The 19,561-nt window shown below is 38.1% G+C and overlaps 1 protein-coding gene across 2 annotated transcripts in view; it reads right to left on the reverse strand.

Moving 5' to 3' along the window:
* SGK1 (serum/glucocorticoid regulated kinase 1) overlaps window positions 1–19,561 on the reverse strand; it is a 111,651-nt gene that overhangs the window by 43,068 nt on the left and 49,022 nt on the right. The window contains exon 3 of one of the 2 annotated variants that reach the window (XM_069599270.1): window positions 4,408–4,480. The exons of the other annotated variant lie outside the window; for it this stretch is intronic. The gene's annotated coding sequence lies outside the window, so the exon portion shown is untranslated. The remainder of the gene's footprint in view (window positions 1–4,407; window positions 4,481–19,561) is intronic. 2 annotated transcript variants of the gene reach the window in all.

Genomic DNA, 19,561 nt, shown 5'->3' on the forward strand with positions numbered 1-19,561 from the left:
AATAGAGAAACCATAAAGATATTTTAGCTCTAGTTATAATTTCTATAGATGTTTCCTGGATAAATTTTATGAATGTTATGTTGCATTAGACACCCATACTTGAAACCAATCAGTTGCATTCAAAGCAAATCTGAATCTAGATTCAAAAATCATGTTTTTTTTATAATAAGATATTTTAAAAGACCAATATAAAAGTAAATAAATGTAAAATGAGAGATAAAGTGAAGGAGTCATAGACGATCTTAATACAACCCTGAAAGCATGAACTCCTGGAGCCCATGTTTGGAGACAGAAATTATGTAAAAGATAACCAGGAAGAAAGCAAGATGATTCAAGTATACAGGACTGTTATTCATTTTCTTGAAGAGAAGTCCAGATGGTAATTGAACACATTTTTTGGTGTATGGAGAGCTTTTTTATTAGGAGATGGTGGGCTATCTGCATTACGCATAGAACAAGAGTAAACAGACAGGGTTTGAAGTATAAAGGCTTTGGTTAAACAGAATAAGGCCTTCCCTGATGGCTCAGATGGTAAAAAATCTGCCTGCAATGTGGGAGATCTGGGTTCGATTCCTTGGTTGGAAAGACAAAGATCCATCTAGTCAAAGCTATGGTTTTTCCAGTAGTCATATATGGATGTGAGAGTCGGACTATAAAGAAAACTGAGCGCCAAAGAATTGATGCTTTTGAACTGTGGTGTTGGAGAAGACTCTTGAGAGTCCCTTGGACTGCAAGGAGATCCAACCAGTCCATCTTAAAGGAAATCAGTCCTGACTATTCATTGGAAAGACTGATGCTGAAGCTGAAGTTCCAGTGCTTTTGCTGCTTGATGTGAAGAGATGACTCACTGGAAAAGACCCTGATGCTGGGAAATATTGAAGGCAGGAGGAGAAGGGGATGACAGAGAATGAGATGGTTGGATAGTATCACTGACAGGATGGACATGAGCTTGAGCAAGCTCTGGGAGTTGGTGATGGACAGGGAAGCCTGTTGTGCTGCAGTCACGGGGTCGCAAAGAGTCTGATATGACTGAGCAACTGAACTGAACTGAAGCAGAGTAAGAGTATTTCTGTGTTAAAGTGAGACACAGATTGAGGTTGGGCAATCTTCTGTAGAGCCATAAAAATAATTATTGTGTGGTATCTTCTTTGGTTGGCTCTTTCTGAAGGTAAGGGCCATACTTACATCCCTTCTAGGACAAAGATTCTAGTCCCTGAAGAGAATCTTCTTCAAGCCAGGGAGTTATTGTACACTCTGAGGCCAAATTAGCTGAACACGGTAAACCAAGGAGAAGAAAGAAAACAATTAAGGTAAAGATGAAAACGTAGCTTCAAACTCCTTTTAGAAAAAAGAAAAGGGATTACTTAAAAATCATGAAATTCATTATCAAAAAGTTTAGAAAGATTTTGACAGGAAGGAAGTAGAAAACAATAACTATTGTAAATAAAGTAAAAGATCAAGTGTTTCACCTAAATTATGAGCTCAGTACTTCTAATCAACTCATTTTTCCAAACAAACCATGATGAAACTTAATTTCAAAACAGAGTTGGACTTCTCTGGTAGTCCAGTGATTAAGACTCCGTGTTTCCACTGCAGGAGGAAGAAATTGGATCCCACATGCCACAGTGCATGGCCACTTAATAAATAAAGAAAATTTTTAAAATGTAAAATTAAAAACAAAAACACAGAAAGTTTAGGTCAGCCTGGACTTGGAGGTCAGATGTTCCATGGTAACATAGGGCCACATATATGAAAGGCTCCTTAGTCTTAGCCGATTATCCCATTAGTCTCTGACTTCTCTGTGTGAATTCTAATGTATAGTGAAAGGGTTGTAGTACTGGCAATTTTGTCCCAAAATAAATTGCGAGTCAGTTGTGAAGAGAGGATTCCAGGAACTAGAATTTAAGAGTGAAAGAAGTTAAAAAAAAATTTTACATATGACTCAGTTCCAACATATTTTACATACGATTGGGTATTTTCTCTTCCTATAATAGCTTCTATGTTTCATCCCCAGAGTTAGCTGTTTCTATCAATAGCCTTAGATAAGTCATTTTTAAAAAATCATTAAGAAATGACTATTCTGCAGTAGCTTGCCAGCAACTCAAATATCCGAAATAGCTATATTGTAACTAGTGAATGTTAAAGGTTTTTGAGATTAATTATACTAACTGCAGAATGGAATGGTCTGCTACCTTTCGAGTTCCAGTTTTCTCCTTAAAAATTAGGAGGATATTAACTCCCAAATGCTAATGGGATTTAGGTGGAAGCCACTGCTACTGTTTTTTTCCCTATTCCTCCTACATCATTGCAGTTGATCAACAAAGCACCCACAGCAAGCATCTCTAATGCTGCTATATTATTTATAAATAAAATCATTGTTGAGTGAATACATTCCACTCGTGAGATTCATTTTCATTGGCCTTATTTTTATAAAATAAACTCAATTCCAGTTATCCATGCACTCACTTCTTAGGAAGGTTTTACTTTATTTTATGTCTGCTTGTCTGGTCTGAATCTACTGAAACAGCTTGCCCCCAAATATTCTCTTTTCTCAAGCAAAAGTAGACTGAAGGGAGCAAATAAGTTAACATGTTTGCAAACCCAGAGAATTTAAAATAGAATAAACTTGCCGTTGAGAATAGTATACTGTAGATAAGGGGCTTTTCATGTGGCCTTGGTGGTAAAGAACCCTCCTGCCAATGCAGGAGACACAGAAAACACGGGTTTGATCCCTGAGTCAGGAAGATTCCCTGAAGGAAGGCATGACAACCCACTCCAGTATTCTTGCCTGGAGAATCCCATGGACAGAGGAGCTTGGCAGGTTACAGTCCATAGGGTCACAAAGAGCTGGACATGACTGAGTGACTTAGCATATACATAGCACATACTATAGAGAATTCATATAACACAAAATTTGGTACCTGTCAATGTGTAAATAGAAACCTTACCCCCAATATGAAGGCTCCCTCAGTTTATGTGACTTAATAATTATTTAAAGTATAATTGTTCTGGAATCTAAAAAAAATTTTTTTTAATAGATTATATATATCTCTGGGAAAGGATTGCTTTCCAGCTGGAAAGATAATCTTTCTTCCATTCTCCCACCTTTTGCATAGAAAAGTAAATAACTGACTTCCTGCCTAAGCACACCTGGATTATTTCTCATGAGAGTAACAAATGGGTTGATTTAAGAATTAGAAAAATGACCCTAAGGTCTAAGAGAATCATTGACTTTAGATGTAAGAAGGATCCTGAAAATCTGGTTTAACTCCTTCAGAAATGAAAAGAATTCGGTATGAAAACTGCTTTTCAGAAACCTATTAGCTTCAGGAGGGAGGTGAGTCTCCTTTCAGCATTAATTACACTAACTGCTATATAAAGAAAAAGGGTTCTGGCAACTACTTCCCACATGGCACATAGCAGAAATCCAGAACAGACCTGAAACCAAGGAAGTAAGAACGAAAGTCAAATGGACTGACATAAAACATTTTTTTAATTGAGACTAAAGAATATCAGTTCTCTCATATGATTCCCAAAGTCAGTCAGTTTGTTTTTTTTTTAATACTCTCAAAACTTTCATGCATCACAAGACGGTCTTGCGATGCTAGCATGGAAATAATTAGTACTTTTAATTAGTACAACTGGGAAATAAGGCAGACCAGCCTTAATAAGGGTTTTCAATCTGCAGCACATTAAAGTAAAAACTTTTCCCCCCTAATATAGAAGTACATCCTACTGACGAACATGCAAAATGAGTTACTTTGCAAATTGGAAAGAGTATAATTGAATTCAGAACAAGTTTGATGTGTTAAGAAAGGAGACATCTTGGAACTCTGGGAATCAGATTGTCTCAGATATTCATTAATACATTTCTAGAACACGCTATTCATACAGCAGTATTTGTTAACTACTTAAACTCTAAATATATTTAAATACTAAATAATGCCTATTTTTGAGGATCAAAACAAATTGAAAATTATCATATGCATTAAGAGAATGCCAAACAATATATCTGAATATAGCCTAACAGCTGAAAAGATACTTGGCAAGAACAGAACTGGCATTACATTACCCCAGATCAGCAGTAGCAAGCACATCTGGAATCCTAATGATCCCAGGAGCTCTGGAGCCTCTGGGGGACAGCCATCTGGTGCAAAGGAAATCTAGATTGGGTGTCCCACCCACCCAACAAAAAGAGCCTCATTGTGCTGCTGTAAAAAGCAGTGGGCCCTTCTTCCTCTGATTACATATGAGCTTCTCAACCAGTGAGTGAGCAAGAGAAATATGTGTGCACTGGGGGTTCATAACAGACTTAGATCTAAAACCACACAGCACGACAGATAAAAAATAGGGATGTAATGGGGAAGCAAATCTCTTTTTTTAAAGGACATCAGCACATTCTGTTACCTTTATCTAATCTTTCTGCAATTTCTTTTCGATAATATCAGTTTGTGGGCTTCTTCAGGCCTCCATTCTTTATCTGTAAAATGAAGGGTTTGGGCTACATGAATTTTATGGTCCCGTCTAATTTCAACATCCCCAAAGTTTGCGATTGTAGAGGCTATACTCTGGGCGCAGAGAGAAGGGGCTATGGAGGAGTAAGGGATGACAACAAGCATGTGAAGCTGGTTCTGGGAGAGCTTGGTCCCTAGTGGCACCAGATCACTGGGGGAGAAGGTGAAACTCGAAGATGACCTCTCAGATGATGATAAATGTGTTTTATAATCTTGCCATGTTATCTTTGCTCTAAACTGTCTACAAATCATGCCTTGCTTGTTGGGTCCACCTCACATCAAACACACTGTAGGAATATCTGGTAGTTAGAGAGAGGACCTGCCATTTCAGCAGATAAAAATGAGATCTCTGTGATGAAGAGTGAGGGTATAAATGACTGGAGGGCATGATGAGAAGGACAGCCAGTGAAACTGAGGGAGGAAGGGCTTCCTTGGCGGTCCAGTGGTTAAGAATCTGCCTCCCAATGCAGCATACATGGGTTCGATCCCTGGTCGGGGAACTAAGATCCCATATGAGGTGGAGAAACTAAGCCCACATGGCACCAACTACTGGACCTATGCACCAAACTAGAGAAAGCCTGTGTGCCACAGTGTAGACCCAGAATGGCTTTAAAATAAAAGAGAGAGAGAGAGAGGAGATAGGGGAGGGTACAGAAAGTCTTAGTCAAGACAGAACTACAGAATATAAAATTTGGAGAAGAAACAGCATAGGATAATCATAAGATGCAGCAAATGTCCATGCCTGTTGGTGATGTGAAGTGGAGGTACAGAGTTCTGATGAAAGAATTTGAATAGCTATAAAGCAGGGAGAACCTTGTGGATCCGCTAAATATGGCTCTGAATCCTGGTTCTGCTCCTTAATGTTTGTGTAAACTTGGACTTGTTCAATATTGTTGTTATCTTCATCAGTAAGCTGGAAGCAATGGCATGTCTTTTTCTCACAATGCTTGTGGACATTAAATAAGATAATACATGTCAGGTGTTAAAGATTCTCATTGGTGACCAGAAGACATTCAAAAATAATATATCAGTGATTATAACTACTACCGTTGTTATTTTTGGAGAAGGGAATGGCAACCCACTCCAGTATTCTTACCTGGAGAATTCCATGGACAGAGGAGCCTGGCAGGCTACAGTCCATGGGGTTGTAAAAATCAGGCATGACTGAGCAATAGTGGGGATGGGAGGAAGGGAATTGATCTGAATTGTTAGTATTAGCTGACTCATAGAGCAAATATTGAATCGGCACAGAATGATTGCTTGTGAAAGAGTAGAGAAGAAAATTTTTCATCAGCCACCAAAGTGATTAAGGAATAGGAAGAACTGTCCTAGAGGTTAGTAGATGATGACCATAAGGCTGTAGTTGAGTAAAGGTGGTGAAGTTTCTCAGAGGTTTCGTTAGAGAGCACCTGCCCAGTTCTTGGCCTCTGGGCAGAAAAAGCTGTAAAAGAGGCCATTTCTGCTCAAGAGTGCGGGAGAAGCTGTGTCATCTCCAGTAAAAAGCCAAGCCACAACTAAGGCAGCACTCCCCTAAGGATATTTCCTTATAGGAGATTTTTGGGTCCAGTGAATCCAGATAATACTCAGGCTATTCTATCTTGGGGATTCACAGAGCACACTGTCCAAACGGAGGTGATGAGAAATCTAACTTGGCTTTCTCAAAGCACGATTGGCAACAAACCCTCTTTAGTACATTGCATATATTGCCATGTTGCATAACAAGGTGAGAACGTGGAGCGAGGGTTTTGAGGAAAAGTGGATTGATGATATGATGGCCTTTACTGACAACAGTCCCAGAGGATGCTGAAGAAAAGGAACGTGATGGAGGTTGATGGTGTTGCTGAGTGAGAAAAACAACAGACCAGAGATGAGTGGGATGAAAACTGAGACAGGGATTGAGAGGGCTGGAGTGTTTGCTGTGATGCTGGGACTCAGGCATCACTGAGCTGAAGGAGGAGAGCAGTGAGAGGAATGTGAGGGCAGGCAGATGGATTGCTGATCTATTAACAGATGTCTCTTCGACTCAGTGTTGAAATGGAACTTTGAAATCAGGGGTAAAATTGAGGCACATATGTGGCCTGGGCCAGTGGTGGAGCTATTTTGAATATGTGAAATTTATCCAGTGTAGCTTTATAGCTCTTCCAACATTTAGAATTTTTTGTTTTCAAAATAGTAACCTGTCCTTGAGTATAAACTAGATTATATAGTGACAGTCTGAATTCCAACTAGTGATAAAAATCCTTAAAAAGATTCTCAAATCTTCCAAATAAAAAAATACTTCAGTGTTGTTATTGATACATTTTCCTATTTAGCTTTTGCCTTCTGGTATAAGAAATGTAAAATCAGTAATAATGGATGACTATGAGAATAATAAAGAATATATGCCATCTTTAACATACTAATGATTAAGTTTTAGTTCTAAATTGCCTGAAGGGAGGCAAATTAAAAGTACATTACAAAAGTATAATTGGGGCAATTCATTATATACTAAGTTATGGTCTTGTTATTTTCATTCTAATTTATAGTTTTAACCTGAAGAAATTAAATTGCTAGTGGTTTTCTAATCTATGCTATTCATTAACCTGGCACAAAGGAATTCTACTGTCTGGCTTGTTCTCAGAAAGCTTACGATGTTGCTTATTAATTTATAGATAATTATTATTTATGTTTTAAACATTCTATTGCATTTGTGCCTTTATGCGCAAGGAAAAATTGTCTTGATAAGGTTAAAACTGAATGTGAGAAAACTCTAAAGAACAATCTAAAAACTCTGGGAGCTGTGGTTTTATTCATATTTTAGATCCTAATAGTTTAGTCTTCCAGGCAGTAATTATTTCCTAGAATTAAAGACACACCTGCTTGAGATGATTTTGAGATTATGTAGAAAATCCAACTTTCTGGAAGGAGCTGCAATTCAATGGGAAAAAACTGTCAGTGAAATTATTTTTCTGTGAGAATATTTCAGGTCACATTGCGGGTTGAGCAAATAATCTGTGTAGCTTTGTCCATCATAGGTATTCAGGAAAGACCTAGCCTTCAGAATCGGGCTAGGTAGCTCAACTGGTAAAGAACTGCCTGCAATACAGGAGACCCTGATCGATTCCTGGGTTGGGAAGATCGCCTGGAAAGGGGATATGTTACCCACTCCAGTATTTATGGGCTTCCCTGGTTGCTCAGATGGTAAAGCATCTGTCTGCAATGGGGGAGGGCTGGGTTCTATCCCTGGGTTGGGAAAATCCCCTGGAAGAGGGCATGGCAACCCACTCCAGTATTCTTGCCTGGAGAATCCCCATGGACAGAGGAGCCTGGTGGCTATAGTCCATGGGGTTGCAAAGACTTGGACACGACTAAGCATGGCGCACAGGCTTCAGAATCGGGGGTGGGAATACTAAAAATTTTGCCCTAAAGAAAAGCAACCTTGATGCTCTTTCCTCCAGTTTTCCCACCAGTTCCATTCAAGAAATTTGGAAATGAGACTAGAAATAAGTTGACAGAATACCTCAACTAGTCAAAAGATCACTTGTTTTAGAAAAGTAACATGGACACAAGATTGTTTAATAATGTAGCTGTTCTGCAGCCTTTACTTCCTCTTTTAATTCTCTTTTTACTGAACAAAAAAACATAAGTCATAGCCTTTGATTAATAAGTGCAGTAGCCTATGCACACAAATTACAAAGTGAAGAGAGACAGCACATTGGGCTCATGACACATAATTCAAAATCACCATATGGTATTCTCTATTAGACCTGTTGAATTTCTTTTAGACTTGGGAAACTGGGAAGAGGTTTGAGGGAGAACGGAAACAGAGAAACAGAATCCACGTCTATACATTCTCTTGTTGAAACTGTATAGCAACCCTGCTCAGTTTGTATTATTATCCATATTATAGATGAGGAAGCTCAAGAATACAGCTGTTAAGTGTCAGCACTGGGCTTTGAACTGAGATCTGACAATAAAACCATGCTGGATACAAACGTGAGCTGGTGATAATTTTTTTTTTCTTTTTAAAATACCTGTCACTATCAATGCCCAGAGACATGGTGGGCTTAACAGAGTGCTTAGGAGGTCTTGTTCTCACTGTCTTTTCTACACAGTAACCCCTCATTTCCTACCCTCACCGCCTGACCCCACCCCTTCCCTGTCACTCATGACGGAAAATCACTAACTGTTTTGAGAACGTTTTTGTACTGTAGAATTGAAGAAGAGGAAGAAAGCAATGTGTTCCCTCCAGAGAGAGGGGGAAAATCCATCTTTGATGAGACATCCTGTGTGGTAATTGTGAAGCTTGGACTTCCCCAAAGTGGGGTGATGGTGGCATGCTGCTGCTTGTCACATGGCCTCAGTTCAAAGTCACATGTGCTGTGGCATTTTGTAAAATGTATCTATATATGGCCCACACAAATCCACAAACACAGAATCCAGAATGGCAGTCACCCCTGTGGTGCTCTACAGAAAAAAAATAGCACTTTTTTTTTTTTTTAATGAATTAAGTGTATGGTATATGCCACCAGGAGGAAACGAACCCTCTGAGCTTAAACTTGCACATCCTCTCAACCTGAAAGATTAATTTTGGTGGCTAAGGTTAATAAGACTATGGTTATTTGTGTTTTGATATGAGTGTAACTTGACTGATTGGGAAAGCAGGTGCTGGGTTGATGCACCATCCCCGAGACCCATGAGTCATGCCACTGATTTACAAGCTGTCCTTACCATGAAATGAAAGCCAGAGCCAACTGTATGTCATACAATTTATGCCATTCACTAAAATTATAGATAATTTCAGCCTGTGCATTTGTGAAGCAGTCTATGCTGTTTGTGCTTTAAACATCTTTTGTACTTGGTATTTCTGACTTGTCGAAATAAATATTATCCTTCATAATAACCATTACCAATCCATTATGAGACTTCATGAAAGTACATACAGCTTTTAGGCTTAATCCATGAAATAAAGCCTTATGACTCCTCCTTGCATCTTTGATAAATAGCCAAGTTCCCACAGCTGTTATGATTTCCATTATGAAGAAAATTGGAACTTTTGCATTCTTCAGTGGCTAAAAAATCACTATAAACCCCCCCCCCCCCCACTTCTTCAAATGCTATTATTTTCTTTCTCCTCGTGTGTATTGCAAACCATGGATCTGATTAGTGTAGCTGATTAGAGCATTGTGTTATAAGACCATGGCCCTTGTTTAAAGCCTAGGGAAGGTCAGTCAGATTAACCCTCCAAGTCTACTGAAAATTTGTTCTATTAGTCTTCTGTGAGATTAGGCAAGAGAGTATGAACAGATCAAGACAAATCCAGTCTTTTATGCTAGGAACCATGCTCACCATTGATACAAGGTCAACGGTGTCATCTTCCCATACAAAGACTGATGACGCTGGTGCAGAGCCATTTTAAAAACATCCACTTTCCTTGGCCTTTTAGAGCTTTTTACTTATAATCACTCCCAACAGAGAGAACTCCCTAAATCTGGTCCACGTAATCTCTGCCTCTGCAAGACACAGTTAGGTTCCTCAAGTCAAACACAAAATGGGTTAGAGCTTGTGATCATTATGTATTCCCTCTCATGTTTTCTGTCTCCTACTCCCTCCAGCTACCAAACTTTGAAACTTTCAATTCTTCCACATCTTCATTTTATCTTTCCTTTTCAGTCATTAAATAACGACAAACTCGGCAAATGACAAAGTTCATTCATGGTTTCAGACTCTTCTTTTTTATCCTCCTCCCTATTTTAATAATGAGAAAATTTTTAGTAATTTGGTTAATGTCAGGGACAGCAGAGCCTGGTGCACTGCAGTCTATGGGGTCGCACAGAGTCGGACACGACTGAAGTGACTTGGCAGCTTGGCACCCTTTTTCCAAATCTAGAATCCTTGTTTTTCTTTGCAAAACAAGAATCAAGCTTATTGTATTAATTCTCAAGCATATTTATCCACAACAGGGTCAAAGCCATAAACCTTCATCCAAAGCCATAAATCTCCAATGGAAGAATTTCTGGAATTTGACTCTCTCCTATCCATTCTTTATGCTTTATGATAACACTGTTGTGATGGAAATATTTCAGTGGACCTTTGTTTCCTGAGGATAGTCATAAATTATTTAAAATGACTTGTGAAAGCCATAATGATATGAACTCTTTGTGTCCCAGTTCAGCTTCATTTTCCTTGCTCCAAATTTACTATGCCACTTGAGTTTTCCAGGCTTTTGGTAACTTGTCCCATCTGCCTGGGTTTCTTTTTTTAATTGAAGCATAGATGATTTACAATGTGTTAGTTTCAGGTGTATAGCTTATGTATAAACGGAATCACTTTATGTGTATACATACATACATACATATATATATATATATATATATATATATATATATATATATGGCGGTTTAGTCACAAAGTCATGTCTGACTCTTGTGACTCCATGGACTGTAGCCTGCCAGGCGTCTCTGCTAGTGGGATGTCCCAAGCAAGATGACTGGAGTGGGTTGCCATTTCCATTTCCAGGGGATCTTCCCGACCCAGCGATCGAATCTGGGTCTCCTGCATGGTAGGTAGATTCTTTACCAACTGAGCTATCAGGGAAGCCAAAACATATATATTCTTTTTCAGATTCTTTTCCATTCTAGATTATTCAAATATACTAAATATACTTTCCAGTGTTATGTAGTAGGTCCTTCTTTATCTCTTTTATATATAATGTGTAACTATTAATGCCAAATTCCTAATTTGTCCCCCTCCCTCACTTTCCCCCTTTGGTAACCACATTTGTCTTCTATATCTGTGAGTCTATTTCTATTTTGTAAATAAGTTCGTTTGCATCGTTTATTTAAATTCCACATATAAGCGGTATCATGTGATATTTGTCATTCTCTGTCTGACTTAATAATTTCTAGGTCCATCCATGTTGCTGCTAGCGGCACGATTTCATTTTTTTATGACTGAGAAATATCCATTATGTATGTATATATATATATACACACACACACGCATGCACACACACACACATACATGCATATATATCATGTCTTCTTTATCCAATTCTCTATCAATGGACACTTAGGTTACTTCCATGTCTTGGCTGTTGTGGATAGTGTTGCTATGAGCACCGTCTTTCAATTTTTTGTTTACATTTCTAATCTGCTGAAGCCTTCATTGACCATCAACAATGGACTGTGAGACCCTCTTAAGTACAATCTGTACCTTCTCCTTTGGTACCATGTATCACTGTACTATAACTGCCTGGTTAATTATCAGTATTTTCCCCTCTCCTGGAAGGTATTCTGTGAAATACTACTTATTGCCTGACCTATAATAGAAGCTCTCAATAAACACTAGTTGAGAGAAAAAAACAAAGACTGTGTCATGAGCTGAGAGGAGATTCCACATTTTAGAATCCTTCTTAGGCAGTCACTGCCTGAAAAGTCTGCCTGCATGCTAATATCAAACTGCTTTTTTTAAAAATAACTGATTGGCGTGCTGTTGATACGGCAATACTAAGCCAAGTAGTCATTCATATGTCTCTTTTCTTATTTTTTTTTCTTCTACCAAGTTAATGCATTTAGCATTTTCTACTCTACAAAGGTTTAAAACTTCTGTTCCCTGTGTTACTTAACTAGGGAGCCACCCAGCCAGAGGTGTTTTCCCCCATGAAGAAATCTAGATGAATCTCTTGAAAGGGCATTTTAAACTCAACTTGGACAGAGAAGGAGAAATATTGTATGACATCCCTTATACGTGGAATCTAAAAAGAAATGATACAGTGAACTTACTTACAAAACAGAAAGAGACTCACAGACTTAGAGAACGAACTTATGGTTGCCAGGAAGAAGAATGAGGGGAAGGGATAGTTAGGGCATTTGGGATGGACACATACACAATGCCATATTTAAAATGGATAACCAACTGTATCGCACAGGGAACTCTGCTCAATATTATTTGCCACCTTGGATGAGAGAGGGTTTGGGGGGAAACGGATACATGTATATGCATGACTGAGTCCCTTCACTGTTCACCTGAAACTGTCACAGCATTGTTAAACCCCAGTACAAAAAATACCCCCAATACAAAAAAAAAAGTTTAAAAAATAAAATTAAATCTATTCACAAAGAAAACCACCTATCAGCACAAGAAAAGTGAATTGAGGACAGAATTGTTTATTTATAATTATCAAGGCTGATGGACATTGGAAAAGTACACTAAAATTATCGATAGCAAGCTGTAAAGTTTGGCTTGACTTCAGAGGGGTTTTTAACACGTTTTTAAGCCAATGTCTGCTACTCAAGGTCGATACAAAAAGTTTAATCTTCTTATGGAACACAGCTGAGTCACTTACATAATATCAGTGTACTTCTATTGGTTATCATGATTCTCTAAAGAGATGATGTCACCAAATCGAGCTTTGCTAGAATCTTGCCTAGAAATAGATTGATTTATTTACAGGCTCACAAAGACAAGTGAAAATAGAATGACTTATTTATTGTGAACAACATGGACAAATGTGTCTTGGCACATTTAGGTGTTGACCCAAGTATCTCTGTGTAAACAGAATGAATGAGAAGCAATTTACTTTGTGTGAATAGGAAATATCAAGATGATATTAATCATTTTCATTTCCTTTGTCTTTAGAAGGTTTTTAGGAAGAGTCTTTTCAGGTCCCCAAAGGTAACATTTAGAGTTAAGGTATATCATTATAAGAAACTTATCAGTAAGTCGTTCATAAAATTCTTCACATTTTTGTTTAGCCTGTTCTTTATAGGGTAGTTTACACTAAAGGGATACATCTTGATAAATTAAATTCTATCATTTCAATAAATAATCCAAGAAAAAATATAGGTGTAAATTTTGAGGAACAAGAAATAATGACACACACAAAAATCAAATGGCATAGTTAAACTTGCTTTCCCTTAAATTCTGTTCTTGCTTGTAGATTTTTAGTAGTTTGTAAAAAGCCTTCTTTTAAAAATTTTAAAGTCTCAAAACTACTAAGGAGGGATATTATTATAGTGGAAAACAGCCATATGGTTTCTGGGAAAGGATTATACTAAAAGGAATAAGTTTAATTAGAAGCAGGATAGATTTGGTTACCTACAGCAAGAGCCAATGAAATATGCTCCAACCCAAGGGTATGTGTAACACTGGCTAGAGATTTCTAGAGAAGACAGGGAGTAACTTTCCTGGAATATTTTATGTCCTAAAGAGCCTGGATAGATTCCCTTATTCCTTTCCAGACTAATCTCCTGGGAAGTAGGCATACTGGTGGGATGTACCTCATAGGAGAGCTTAGGTAATCAAAATGAAGTGAGCTCTGAATGCAGGCATAAACTTGTTTTATTCCAAAGTCTGACTCTCAAATATAATTTTTGTGACTTAAATCATGTCTTTAAATACAGCAGAAGTGTGTGCCAGGCTGTGGAGAAAGCAATCCTTTGGTCAGTGCCTAGAGGGGAAAGCTGGTGACCCGGATGCCATGCTGCCTCCTCTTGTATTCCAATCCTGGCAGAACGTTCCTCCCCACCCCCCGGCACAGCTCCCCCCGATCCCCACCCACACAGATTCCCGGCCCTCGCCTCTGGAATCACTGAGTTGTATGAAGGTGGCCTCCTGGCTCTGAGAGCCCTGGAAACATAAACTGGAAACACAGAAGTATTCCTGGAAGAGGAGAAACCGGTGTCCTGGTTATCAGGCTGTCTAGCCAGACATGAAAGGTGCACATGGCACAGACGGGAAGCCACAATCACCCAGGACCTGGCAGTCTTTCATGCGCTGCCCTTCCGCTGGCAACAGGGCCTTGATCTGTACCTTTTTGGATGGAGGAGAGTGTGCTTATTTTAGCTTTAGGCTAACGTAGATATTGGGCTTCCCTGGTGGCTCAGAGATAAAGAATCTGCCTGCCAATACCAGAGATGTGAGTTCGATTCCTGGATCAGGAAGATCCCTTAGAGAGGGAAGCTAACCACTCCAGTATTCTTGCCTGGGAAATCCCATGGACAGAAGAGCCTGGTAAGCTATATTCTATGGGGTCACAAAAGAGTCTGTATGATGACTAAACAACAACAAAATGTAGATACCTCCTCTCTAATAGTACAAAAACCAAGCCTGTCTCATTTTTGTGGTTATAATAACCAATTCTTAGAATGGGGGAAAAAAATCTGCCACAGATAGACTTGGAAGAAGTTGAAGGAGAATGTCACACTACATAGAAATAATTCATTTAAATTAACAAAAATAAATGCAGAATTCTGACAGATAAAGAGGCAAAGATAGAACAAAACAGTTCCCATGAAGACTTACAAGTAATGAATTAAAAAATTAGAAAAAGTCCTTAAATGTTTTGGTAATGAAAGAAATGCATATCACATCACTGAAGTGTCATTTCATTAAATGAACAAAAATTAAAACATGTCACTACCTTCAGAAGTAAAGCCCTTGTTGAGCAGGTTTATTCATATAATGCTGGTGGCATTTTTATTTATTTGACTTTTTCTAAATTGGTCATGAAAGTATTTTGCCAAGAACCACAATCATCTTTAAACTCTTCTCCACTGCTTTGGATTTATACTAAGGTCCAATTTATTCTAACGTCATTCAGATTGACGGGGGGAAAAAACATCTGCAGGCTTATCAAAAACAGGAAAAAAAAAAAGAGAATGAAAAGCCAAGGGTAGGTCTATGGTTACATTAAATGATATCAATTTGATGCAATATTAACCATAATAATTATTAAATTTATGTTACAACATAAAAATGTTTTCAATAAAGGTTAAGTAGAATAAAGTCAGCTTTACTATTATATACACACTATGATAACAATCATGGGTAAACCAGGTACCCAAGGAGGAAAACTGAAAGAGAAGACAGAAAAATAATAAAAAAGAGTTGGCACATGTAAAGTAATTAGAATTATGTTTAAACATTTCAATATTGTTACTATGATTATTCTTAACTAATTTTTGAAAATCACAGGGAAAAGTCAGAAAAGAGATAGATTTATAGTAAAAGACATTTAAAATCTAAAAATGGAAATTTCAGCTCAGTAGTGACTCTTAGCAAGGATAGCAAGGCAATCTTTTTTTAGCCAAAGAGAAATGCTTGAATTGTAAGTTACTTGGGACACTCCACTCCAAAGTACTGTAGAACAAAGGGGAAAAAAAAACCCAAAAAAACTGTCAAAAGAAACCAGCAGAGTTTCTCCTATTTTATGTACTGCTGCCTGAAATAGGTCTTTTTTTTTTTTTTTAAGTTGCTTTTCTAGGAAAAAACAAACTCCAATTTTGGGGGGAACTAAAACTAATTATTTTTTCCATTCTGCCTCAGTCTTAGAACAATAATATTCAGATGAATGTTGACAATAGTGATCATAGGAGTTTTCACTCCTAGTGATCATAGGAGTCGCCCAAGAAGGTAACTAAGTCATTTTCAGTGTTTCCTGACATTATTTTCCAGGTAGCAGTCTTTGTTGTTGTTGTTGTTATGATTATTATTATTATTATTAGGAAAGTTTGGAAATGTGTGAACATTTTGCTTAACACTGATTTTGGGACTTCCCTGGAGGTCCAGTGGCTAAGACTCTGAGCTCCCAGTGCAGATTCTATCCCTGGTCAGAAAGTAGATCCCACATGCAGCAACTAAAGATCCTGAGCACCACAACTAAGGCCCAGCACAGCCAAATAAATAAATATCTAAAAAAAAAGAAAAAGACTGATATACTTGTTTTAAAGTCTTTTTAGCTTTTATTATCCTTAAGTGTATTTGTCATCTAATAATATCAATATTTCAACTGGGGCTTCCTAGGTGACTCAGTGGTAAAGAACCTGCCTGCCAATGCAGGAGACATGGGTTGGATCTCTGCATCAGGAAGATCCTCTGGAGAAAAAAAATGGCAACCCATTCCAGTATTCTTGCCCAGGAAATCCCATGGATAGAGGAGCCTGGAGGGCTATAGTCCCTGGAGTCGCAAACAGTCAGACACAACTAAGCGACTAAACAACAACAACGTTCCAAGTGCTATTTATGGAGGGTTGTTTTTTTCTTAGGAGTTTCTGCCATGCTCTCATCAGCTAGGTGAAGTGGGCAGCATTGTTTTATTCTTCAGGGTTTGTAGGTGAGTCTGGAGATCAAGTTGCACGTGAATGGTCATGTGACCTGTCAGTGGTAGAGCTGCATGAAGAATCCAGCTTCTTTGGTTCTAGATAGAATGCCATCCACTCCATCACATCCTAGGGCATTTTCTTGTCCCTGCCTTAGTCTAATCTTTTGCTATTTGTGATAAATATCTTCTCAAAGATGACATGGCTTAAAATTTGGTGCAGAAAAAGACTACTGTGTGTGATAAGCTTAGAAATCGCCAGACACCCCACCCACCCTCCCAACCCCAGAGACCATGATCGGTCATGCTAAGAGCAGAAAAATGGGGAAGAGGGCCATTGGAAGGACTATTACTTTATTGCCTATAAGCCTTCACAAAAATCCATTTTTATTATTTAATTTGAAAGAAACCAGAAATCTATAAAGCTATCTGGCTGACTCAAGTCTATCATTTATAGCCCTTTCTTAAGAAAGATCAGAAAAACTCAAGACCATGTGAAAGTAAATCAGTATGGAAACTATTCCTCAGCTGATCATTTTACTACCAAGCTTCCTGAGCTTCAAAGGAACAGCTCAACAGTTTTGAGAAGAAATATAAAGGTAATGGTATAACTCCCTGAGCCACAATAGCCTAACAGATGGAGAGAAGGCATCCCAGATGCTGAAAAAGCCACATGAGGCAGAAGCCCTCCCAGAACTGTGTCAAGTTGGCTTAATTAAAAGTGCCTTCTATTATTGTCTGTGATGATTTGCTGAGGAAGAAGAAGAGGCAGCGACTTTATATTTAATCATGTCAAAAGCTCAACGTTAATTCTTGGGTTAGTAATGTGGTTAATAATTTCTCCAAGTTGGCAGCTCTTTCCAGGGAACTGACTTCACTGGGTCCGAAAACCTGTGCACAGTGCCCTGGATTTAGTTGTTGGCCGCTGACTAAGCATCTTTAGAGCGATCTTCAATCGAAAGACAGACAGAGAAGTCTAACAAAGTCCTCACTCAGCCAAATCTATCCCATATGAGAGGGCGAAGTTAATGAGAATCAGTCATGAGCCCTTGGCATGCAGCGTCTCTGGAACGTAAGTGATTTATAACCAGCATGGACTACAGTTTCTTAGTCTCTCCTTTTCATGTTAAAAAAATTCCATGAACAAAATTTCCATTTCAGCTAATAAAGGCAAAGAGGGGGGAAAAAAAAGAGCACATTAACTCTGAGTATGAAGGCAAGACCCAGAGAGAACACAGGAAAACGAACAAGTGAGATTTAAAAAGTGTGGGGAGCTGAGAGAATGAATGGATGTGCACACTAACAAACATCACAAAGGGCAGGGGGAAATGACTGACAGACAGAAGGATAAGCAAGCCATTGTGGGAGCACAAACATTTTATGTTTTCATTTTCCTCCAATGCCTTTCTTTGTGGTATAGTAATGGAGTGATCTCATAGTGTGAAACCATCTTTGTGATGGTGCCTGACTTTCAACCAACGCAACCTCCTCTCTACAAATGAGTTTTCTAGTGAGCATAATGTTCTCCAAACTCACAGGTAATACACTAATATAATCTTGAGAGGTTCAACCAATATTGACAAAGCTAAACTCCTTGATTAGTCTCCCCCATCTCATCTCTCCATTTGAATCCCAGGAGAGTTGTAATCACCATTTCAATTTAATATATACACGTCCAGATCATTTTGTTTGCATTTACATAGACATACTCATACACTCATAGATTCACGTACACATACATAGACATGAAGAAAGAAATGATAAATTTTTAAAAATGTGATGATGCTATAAACATATTCATCTTTAATTTGCTTTTCTAACTGAATATCTCTATGTCTGTCCCCATTCTCAGCACAAATAAGTACATATCTAAGGTAATGGTAGAGATATAGATTTGCTAAGTTAAAAGGCACAAGATTTAAAAAATTTTAATAGATGAGCATTGCTAAAAAATCCTCCCACTACTAGTGTTTTGGCCTATACTTTTACCGTGACATTATCAATTTTTCAGCCTTTGACAATCTGATGGATTAAAAACAAATGGATTTCATTGTTTCAATTTGCATTTCCCTGGTGGAACTGTAGGCGCTTAAAATAGTGTTTAGTTTTAGTTTTCTTGTTTTATTTCCACTGTAAGCCCAGAGTTATAGGAAGAATGTTTGTGAATTCCAGGTGGGTGGTTGGCTGAGAATGGCAGTGCGACTCTCATATTGTTTTCAGTTTCTAATTTTATCAAATTGTAATTAGCCAGTAGGGCCTGTGTGATTTCTGCTTTTTGTAATTTGATGAGATACGCTTGGTGATCTGATTCTTGGTCAGTTTTTGTAACTGTTTCATATGTGCTTAAAATAAAGTATATTCTGTACTGGGTACTAATCTCAGCATAAATCAGATATGGTTAATTGTTGTGTTAAAGTCCTCTATCCTCACATATTATCAGTCTTCTTGAACTGGCAATTCCTGGGAGAAGTATGACAAAAATATTCTTCTATGACATGAATTTTTCTATTATATGTAGCTTTAAATATTTCCATGTTATGTTACTAAGTGCATAAAGGTTGGTGAATGTTTTCTTTTCTTAATATGTATCTTCCATCAGTGTGAAATATTCCTCTTTGTTCCTTTCAAAATTTTTTTGCCTTACATTGTATTTTTTTCTAATATTAATATTGTTAACACTGTGGTGGTGGTATAGTCGCTAAGTTGTGTCTGACTCTTGCGACCCCATGGACTGTAGCCTGCGAGGCTTCTCTGACTATGGGATTCTCCAGGCAAGAATACTGGAGTGGATTGCCAATTCCTTCTCTAGGGGATCTTCCCGACTCAGGAATTGAACCCAGCTCTCCTGCGTTGCAGGCAGATTCTTTACTGACAGAGCTATGAGGGAAACCCTGCTTTCCTTTTATTATGTCTTGTGTGGATCACCATCTTTTTTCAACATACTGTATTCTTTTGAATACAAAAGCTT

This window comes from Ovis canadensis, chromosome 8 (assembly GCF_042477335.2).
Source record: "Ovis canadensis isolate MfBH-ARS-UI-01 breed Bighorn chromosome 8, ARS-UI_OviCan_v2, whole genome shotgun sequence".
NCBI lineage: Eukaryota > Metazoa > Chordata > Mammalia > Artiodactyla > Bovidae > Ovis > Ovis canadensis.